General features: G+C 39.3%; 1 long non-coding RNA gene across 3 annotated transcripts in view; it reads right to left on the bottom strand.

Moving 5' to 3' along the window:
* Positions 1-286: 286 nt before the first annotated feature.
* The window catches only part of LOC111096106, a 34,900-nt gene continuing 26,012 nt past the window's right edge, over positions 287-9,174 (bottom strand). For all 3 annotated transcript variants that reach the window (XR_005358858.1, XR_005358860.1, XR_005358859.1), the window contains one exon: positions 287-1,100. This is a non-coding gene — a long non-coding RNA (uncharacterized LOC111096106). The remainder of the gene's footprint in view (positions 1,101-9,174) is intronic.

The following is a 9,174-nucleotide window of genomic DNA, read 5'->3' as shown; positions in this document are numbered from 1 at the left end:
CATTCCGAGGAGTTCAGGTGATTGTGTCCATCTGGATTTATGTGATGGCTTCCTCATTTTAGATGCAAGTCAAATATTTTTGGCAAAAATACTACTTAGTTGATTTTGTGTGTCTCAAAAGATATATGCATCACTACAGGGAGAATATAATGTTAGTTTTGTTCCATTATATTTTTTGAGATTTTTTAAAAATTTATTTGAGAGACAGAGCAAGAGGAGGAAGAGGGGCAGAAGGAGAGGGAGAAGCAGACTCCCCACTGAGCAGGGAGCCCAACATGGGGCTCAATCCCAGGACCCTGAGACCATGATCCGAGCTGAAGGCAGACACGTCACTGACAAAGCTCCCCAGGTGCTCCCTTTTGTTCTGATATTAATTATGCTAAATATGATCACTTGTTAGGTAGTATTACCACATCAGTCCTGTAAAGATACTGTTTTCTCTTTGTAAAAAGTCATCTGTGGGGTGATGTTTAAGGCCGAATATTCTTTCATTGCAGTGAACCTAGTGTACATTGGTGGTTCTTGCTTGAGCTAATTATTACATAGGTTTGCCAAAATACTGATTTTCCATTAGTCATTGTACATTTATTAGCTGGGGGAGTTTTCCCTCCATACCTACCTTTATCATTGTACTCACAGATTCTGTTTGTGTCTTCAGTGGATTATAATCCATGACCATGACCATATTATAATTTTGCTGCTCAAAGTGTCCTACATCTAACCAGTAGGAATTCCTTGGCTCTGAATCATGCTAATGCACTGCTGTAATTTCTTGAGCAGTTCTAGTTACTAGGTTAGTTACTTTCTAACCTAACAAGGCTGTCCTTTTACTTTCCCTTCTCTAAACCTGGAAGCAGCCTTTGCTCCAAGGTCCCGGTGACAGTAGGATGGTACTCATATCTCAAGGCCTGCGCCATAGACGTGCTTGTTGCTACAAAGTTGTAGGCCATGCAGGGCTCTGACCTGCCTCCATGGGCTCTGACCTTCCTCCACTGCAGTAACTTCAGCTGGTCTTCTGACAGGAGTGTGGCTTCCCTTCAACTAGTTCATCACCCTGGAGCCAGTCACCTTTCCAAAATTCACATCTGTTCTTGTCATACCTATGGCAAAAGCATGGGTGGGAATGAAAATTCATGTGCTTCGTGATGCACTTGAAACCATTTGGTTGTTGGATAAACACAAAATCATTAGCATCATCAGAGACCCCACATGGGCTGTCCTTCCCTATATCCCACTCACATTTGGTCTGCTTTATCCCAGCCCTGAATCAATAAGACAAGCATCTTTATAAGATCAGGAAATTTAGACAGACATGTGCAGAGGGTAGCAATGTGGAAAATAAGAGAAAATGTCCATGTTCAAGCCAAGGAGAGGGACCTGGGACAGATCCCACCACCGAAGGAGCCCTGCCAACACCTCAATCTCAGACTTCCAGCCTCCAGAGTGGTGAGGAAATGCATTTCTATTGCTCAAGCTCCCATGGCCATGGCACTTGGTTATAGCCGCCTTAGCCAGCTAGCACACTGTCTTTCTGCTGTTTCAGATCACAGCACTTAGCACAGAATTTCACACCACAAACACTTAATAAATGTTTTTTCATGTGACTTGAGTTAATCACCACATTATAGTGCATGCCTTCCCATTGAGAGTGTAAATAACTGTGGCCTTGGGGTCAGAAGTGACTTCAAATTCTATCACCTTACTAGCTGAGTGACAGTGGGAAAGAAAGCACAGCTCAGGTTAAGGGGATGATAATAATCTAACACATGGGAATAGTTTGGTAATTAAATGAGATTCTGTGAAGTATTTAGCATAGTGCCTGAAAAATAAAATGCACTCAATAAATATTATCTATCACTGCTGTTAGCTTCACTGTATCACAAGATGAGACAGGGTGGAGAGATATACGAGAGTACATTTTGGCGATCTTGTGCAGGGTAGATAAAATACATTATACATTTTCTTCAGCATCTTAATTATAAGTGAACTAAAGACCAGACTAAGTTCCTCAAAAAAGAATGTCTCTCTTCACTGTGTCTGCAGTATTTCATGGGAATATTCCTGCTTTTTGGCTGTCACAACCAAGATTCTTTACCAGAAGACATAAGGCAATGCCTAGAGTGACAGACCATTACACCTCGCCTTTGGAAGGAGGTCCATGCAGGGGCATGGCTCTAGAAGACTAAAGCCATCCCAGAGAACATCCAGAATGGAATAGGGCTGAACTGGGGGGAATCGATCTAAGCTCCTCAACCATGTGGTTATTCCCTAGAAAGTGGTGTTCTCATGCCAGGGTCACTTTACTGTTTGGATGTAAGACTTTACATACAATGGAAGCAGTGAAGTGTGTCTCTGAGGATAAGAACTTCCAAACTAGAAGAAGACATGGAGGACTATTGTGTTTATTATCCACATGTGTGGTCCACTGGGGCCCCTCATCTCCTGGATGATGTCAGGGGACATGGAGGCCGTTTCAGGTAACAGGTGAAACCAGACAACTTCACTAAAGCCCAGAAGCAAGGGGGAGGGAGTCAGGGACTGGAGGGGCCAGCTGGGAATTGATATAAGGAAGACTGTGCCTCACTGGCCTCAACCAGTTGAGTCTGGAAAGTCAAGTTCAAGAAGCACAATCTGTGTCTTAGCAGATTTTTAGCATACAGTATTGTTAACTATGATCATCATGGCACTCATGAGATCTTCAGAACTCGTGTGTCTTGCATAACTGAACTTTTGTACCATTTGATAGTCTCCTTATTCCCTGAGTTGCACCCCCAGCAACCACCATTCTATCTCTGCTTCTTGGGATATTACTATTTTAGATTCCACACATAAGTGAGAGCATCCCAACAAAGTTATTTTTAAAAAGAAGAAGAGGGCAGCCCTGGTGGCTCAGTGGTTTAGCACTGCCTTCAGTCCAGGACATGATCCTGGAGACCCGGGATCGAGTCCCACATCAGGCTCCTTGCATGGAGCCTGCTTCTCCCTCTGCCTGTGTCTCTGCCTCTCTCTCTCTCTGTGTGTCTCTCATGAATAAATAAATAAAATCTTTAAAAAATAAAAAAAAAAAAATAAAAAGAAGAAGAAGCTGGATCTGATCCTGCCACTTCAGTTTGAGAAAAGAGGCTTCAGTAACTGCTGATCTCACTCGTTTGCTTTTTTCTTAATCCTTTAATGATGGTCTAGAATGCTTCTGTGTCCCTATGGGTCCACTTGACCCTAACAGGCCAAATTTTCTTCTTATTTTTTTGGTATATTTTTTATTGGAGTTCAATTTGCCAACATATAGCATAACACCCAGTGCTCATCCTATCAAGTGCCCCCACTGAGTGCCCGTCACCCAGTCACCACATCCCCTGTCCACTTTATCTTCCATTACCCCTTGTTTGTTTCCCAGAGATAGGAGTCTCTCATGTTCTGTCACTCTGATATTTCCCACTCATTTTCTCTCCTTTCCCCTTTCACTATTTTTTATATTCCACAAATGAATGAGATCATATAATGTTTGTCTTTCTCTGATTGACTTACTTAACTCAGCATAATACCTTCCAGTTCCAACCACGTTGAAGCAAATGGTAGGTATTTGTCATTTCTAATGGCCGAGTAATATTTCATTTTATATATATGTATATATATAATATTTCATTTTTTTATTTCATTGTTGAAATGAAAATTTATCATTATTATTAATTATTAATTATGAATATTTCATTATTCATATATTTTACTATATAAAATATTATATATAAATATAATATTTCATAATATATTAATATTTTATATATATATACCATATCTTCTTTATCCATTCACCTATCGATAGACACTGAGGCTCCTTCCACAGTTTGGCTATTGTGGACATTGCTGCTATAAACATCGGGGTGCAGATGTCCTGGCGTTTCACTGCATCTGTATCTTTGGGGTAAATCGCCAGCAGTGCAATTGCTGGATTGAAGGGTAGCTCAACTTTTAACTCTTTGAAGAACCTCCACACAGTTTTCCAGAGTGGCTGCACCAGATCACATTCCCACTAACAGTGCAAGAGGGTTCCCCTTTCTCTACATCCTCTCCAACATTTGTTGTTTCCTGTCTTGTTAATTTTCGCCATTCTCACTGGTGTGAGGTGGGATCTCATTGTGGTTTTGATTTGTATTTCCCTGATGGCAACTGATGTGGAACATTTTCTCATGTGCTTGCTGGCCATGTGTATGACTTCTTTGGTGAAATTTCTGTTCATGTCTTTTGCCCATTTCATAATTGGATTGTTTGTTTCTTTGCTGTTGAGTTTCATAAGTTCTTTATAGATCTTTGGATACTAGCGCTTTAACTGATAGGTCATTTGCAACTATCTTCTCCCATTCTGTAGATTGTCTTTTAGTTGTGTTGACTGTTTCTTTTGCTGTGCAGAAGCTTTTCATCCTGATTAAGTCCCAAGTTCATTTTTGCTTCAGTTTCCCTTGCCTTCAGGATGTATCTTGCAAGAAGTTACTGAGGCCAAGTTCACAAAGGGTGTTGCCTGTGTTCTCCTCTAGCATTTTAATGTATTCCTGTCTCACATTTAGATCTTTCATCCATTTTGAGCTTATCTTTGTCTATGGTATAAGAGAATGCTTTAGTTTCCTTCTTCAGCATGTGGATGTCCAAATTTCCCAGTACCGTTTATTGAAGAGACTGTCCTTTTTCCAGCAGATAGTCTTTCCTGCTTGTCGAATAACAGTTGACCATAGAGTTGAGGGCCCATTTCTGGGTTCTCTATTCTGTTCCATTGATCCATGTTTGTTTTTGTGCCAATACCAATCAGGCAACAAAAAGAAATAAAAGGCATTCAAATTGGCAAAGAAGAAGTCAAACTCTCCCTCCTTGAAGATGACGTGATACTGTATGTAGAAAACCCAAAAGACTCCACCCCATCGATAGCTAAAACTCATACAGCAATTTGGCAGTGTGGCAGGATACAAAATCAATGACCAGAAGTCAGTGGCATTTCTCTACACTAACAATGAGACTGAAGAAAGAGAAATTAAGGAGTCAATCCCATTTACAATTGCACCCAAAAGCATAGGATACCTAGGAATAAACCTAACCAAAGAGGTAAAGGATCTACCCTAAAAACTATAGAACACTTCTGAAAGAAATTGAGGAAGACTCAAAGAGATGGAAAAATATTCCATGCTCATGGATTGGCAGAATTAATATTGTGAAAATGTCAATGCTACCCAGGGCAATGTATACATTCAATGCAAGCCCTATCAAAATACCATGGACTTTCTTCATAGAGTTGGAATGAATAATCTCAAGATTTGTGTGAAATCAGAAAAAAACGCGAATAGCCAGGGGAATATTGAAAAAGAAAACCAGAGCCGGGGGCATCACAATGCTGGATTTCAAGTTATACTACAAATCTGTGATCCTCAAGACAGTATTGCTGAGGCGAGCACTTCTAGTACTATGTTGAATAACAGTGGTGAGAGTGGACCTCCCTGTTGTATTCCTGATCATAAGGGAAAGGCTCCCAGTGTTTCCCCATTGAGAATTATATTTGTTGTGGGCTTTTCGTAAATGGCTTTTAAGATGCTGAGATATGTTCCCTCTATTCCCTACATTCTGAAGAGTTTTGATCAGGAATGGATGCTGTATTTTGTCAAATGCTTTCTCTGCATCTATTGAGAGGATCATATGGTTCTTATTTTTCTCTTGTTTATTTGATCTATATCATTGATTGCTTTACGAGTGTTGAACCAGCCTTGCATCCTGAGGATAAATCCCACTTGGTCATCGTGAATAATCTTCTTAATGTACTGTTGGATCCTATTGGCTAGTATCTTGTTGAGAATTTTTGCATCTGTGTTCATCAGGGAAATTGGTCTATAATTCTCCTTTTTGGTGGGGTCTTTGTCTGGTTTTGGAATTAAGGTGATGCTGGCCTCATAAAATGAGTTTGGAAGTATTCCATCCCTTTCTATCTTTCAGAACAGCTTTAGTAGAATAGGTATTGTTTCTTCTTTAAATGTTTGATAGAATCTGCCTGCAAACCCATCTGGCCCTGGACTTTTGTGTCTTGGGAGGTTTTTGATGACTGCTTCAATTTCCTCCTTGGTTATAGGCCTGTTCAGGTTTTCTATTTCTTCCTGTTCCAGGTTTGGTAATTTGTGGTTTTCCAGAAATGCATTCATTTCTTCTAGATTGCCTAATTTATTGGTGTGTAGCTGCTTATAATATGTTTTTTAAATAATTTGTATTTCCTTGGTATTGGTTGTGATCTCTCCTTCTTCATTCATGATTTTATTAATTTGAGTCTTTTCTTTTTCATTTTTAATAAGGCTGGCTAATGGTTTATCTATCTTATTAATTCTTTCAAAGAACCAACTCCTGGTTTTGTTGATCTGTTCTACAGTTCTTCGGGCCTCTATTTCATTGAGTTCTGCTCGACTATTTATAAACTCTCTTCTGCTTGGCATAGGTTTTATCTGCTGTTCTTTCTCCAGTTCCTTAGGTGTGAGGTTAGCTTGTGTATTTGAGTTTTCCCAATTTTGAGGGATGCTGTAATGCGATGTATTTCCCTCTTAGGACTGTTGTTGCTGTATCCCAAATATTTTGAATAGTTGTTTCTTCATTTTCATTACTTTCTGTGAATCTTTTAATTCTTCTCTAATTTCTTGGTTGACCCTTTCATCTTTTAGAAGGATGCTCCTAACCTTCCCATGTTTGAGTTTCTTCCAAATTTCTTCTTGTGATTAAGTTCAAGTTTCAAAGCATTGTGGTCTGAAAATATGCAGGGGACAATCCCAATCTTTTAGTATTGGTTAAGACGTGATTTGTGACCCAGTATGTGGTCTATTCTGAAGAAAGTTCCATGTACACTTGAGAAGAATGTGTATTCAGTTGCGTTTGGATGTAAAGTTCTGTAGATATCTGTGAAATCCATCTGGTCCAGTGTATCATTTAAAGTTCTTGTTTCTTTGGAGATGTTGTGTTTTGAAGATTAATTAGAGAAAGTGCCATGTTCAAGTCTCCAAGTATAAGTGTATTGTTATTTAAGTATGGCTTAACTTTGGTTATTAATTGATTAATATACTTGGCAGCTCCTGCATTCGGGGCATATATATTGAGGATTGTTAGGTCCTCTTGTTGGATAGACCCTTTAAGTACGATATAGTGTTCCTCTTCATCTCTTACTACAGTCTTTGGGATAAACTTTAATTTATCTGATATAAGGATTGCTACCCCAGCATTTTTTTGAGGACCATTTGAATGGTAAATGGTTCTCCAACCTTTTATTTTCAGGCTTTAGGTGCCCTTCTGTCTAAAATGAGTCTCTTGTATACAGCAAATAGATGGGTCTTGCTTTTTTATCCAGTCTGAAACCCTGTGTCTTGTGATGGGATCATTTAGCTCATTCACGTTCAGAGTTACTACTGAAAGATATGAATTTTGTGTCATTATAATACCTATTCAGTCTGTGTTTTTGTGGATTATTTCTTTGGACTTCTTTCTTTTACAGAATCCCCCTTAATCTTTCTTGCAGAGCTGGTTTGGTGGTCACATATTCTTTCAGTTTCTGCCTATCTTGGAAGCTCTTTATCTCCCCTTCTATTCTGAATGAGAGCCCTGCTAGATAAAGTATTCTTGGGTGCCTGTTCTTTTCATTTAGTACCCTGAATATATCATTCCAGTCCTTTCTGGCCTGCCAGGTCTCTGTGGAAAGGTCCGCTGTTAATCTAATATCCCTCCCCATGTAAGTTAGGGATCGCTTGTCTCTTGCCACTTTAAGGGTTTTTTCTTTATCTTTGGAATATGCAAGTTTCACTGTTACATGTCAAGGTGTTGAACAGTTTTTAATGATTTTAGGGGGGGACCTCTCTATTTCCTGGATCTGAATGCCTGTTTCCCTCCCCTAATTAGGGAAGTTCTCAGCTATGATTTGTTCAAATACACTTTCTGGTCCCCTGTCCCTTTCGGCGCCCTCTGGAACCCCAATGATATGTAGATTTTTTTCCTTCTGAGGCTGTCATTTATTTCCCTTAACCTTACTTCATAGTCTCTTGTTTTTCTCTTTTTCCCTCAGTTTCCTTCCTTGCCATCAACTTGTTTTCTATGTCACTCACTCCTTCTACCTCATTAACCTTCATCGTTAGGACCTCCAGTTTGGATTGCATCTCATTTAATTGATCTTTAATTTTGGCCTGATTAGATCTAAATTCTGCAGTCATGAAGTCTCTTGATTCTTTTATGCTTTTTTCCATAGCCACCAGTAGCTTTATAATTGTGCTTCAGAATTGGTTTTCTGACGTTGAATTGTAATCCAAATTCTGCAACTCTGTGGCAGAGAGTACTATTTCTGATTCTTTCTTTTGTGGTGAGTTCTTTCTAGTCACTTTGCTCAGTGCAGAATGGCTGTATGAGTGGGCTGCATCAAGAATATCAACCATGACCTAAGTAAATTTCACCCTAGATGATTCTGCCAGGGTCAGAGACCAGAAATTGAAAACAAAGATCAGAATGAAATAAAACAAAAGGACCACTAAAGTGAAACCTAATTATAAAACAAAGTAGTAAAAAATAAAAGGCCAGGAATCCTAAAGAATAGAAAAAAAAAGAAAAGAAAAAGAAAAAAGAAAAAAAGGAGAAGAATTCAAGGGGGGGGGGGGTACTGGGAGATGGTGGTGGTGACGAAGTTGTAGTAGTGGGAGAATGTAGTCTACCTGGGGGGTTCTAGAGGGTGATCCTCTTGTTTCTGAGTATATTAAGTTCTGTATATTAGAAGACACTCAGTTCCAAATTTATAGAAAACAGAAATACTTGTAGAAGGCCCCAACATTGACCACCAAAACATAAATGAGATAAAACAGGGGGGCAGAATGGGAATGAGGAATCTCACAGAATGAACCAGCACAGTATACCACTTGGTTCTGGGTGCATACTGGTCATGTTTTTGAAGGTATTAACTTCTGCCATTGTATTTCCCACACAGTTCTTCTCCCTTCCCTTATATTCCCTTTCACTATTATTTATATTCCCCAAATGAGTGAGAACATACAATGTTTGTCCTTCTCCGATTGACTTACTTCACTCAGCATAATACCTTCCATTTCCATCCACGTTGAAGCAAATGGTCGGTATTTGTCATTTCTAATGTCAGAAAGGGAGACAGAACATAAAGACTCCTAACTCTGGGAA

The sequence above is a fragment of the Canis lupus genome, chromosome 5, assembly GCF_011100685.1.
Source record: "Canis lupus familiaris isolate Mischka breed German Shepherd chromosome 5, alternate assembly UU_Cfam_GSD_1.0, whole genome shotgun sequence".
Taxonomy (NCBI): domain Eukaryota; kingdom Metazoa; phylum Chordata; class Mammalia; order Carnivora; family Canidae; genus Canis; species Canis lupus.
Note: the sequence above shows the minus strand (reverse complement) of the source record. Positions and strands in the feature narration are given on the sequence as shown.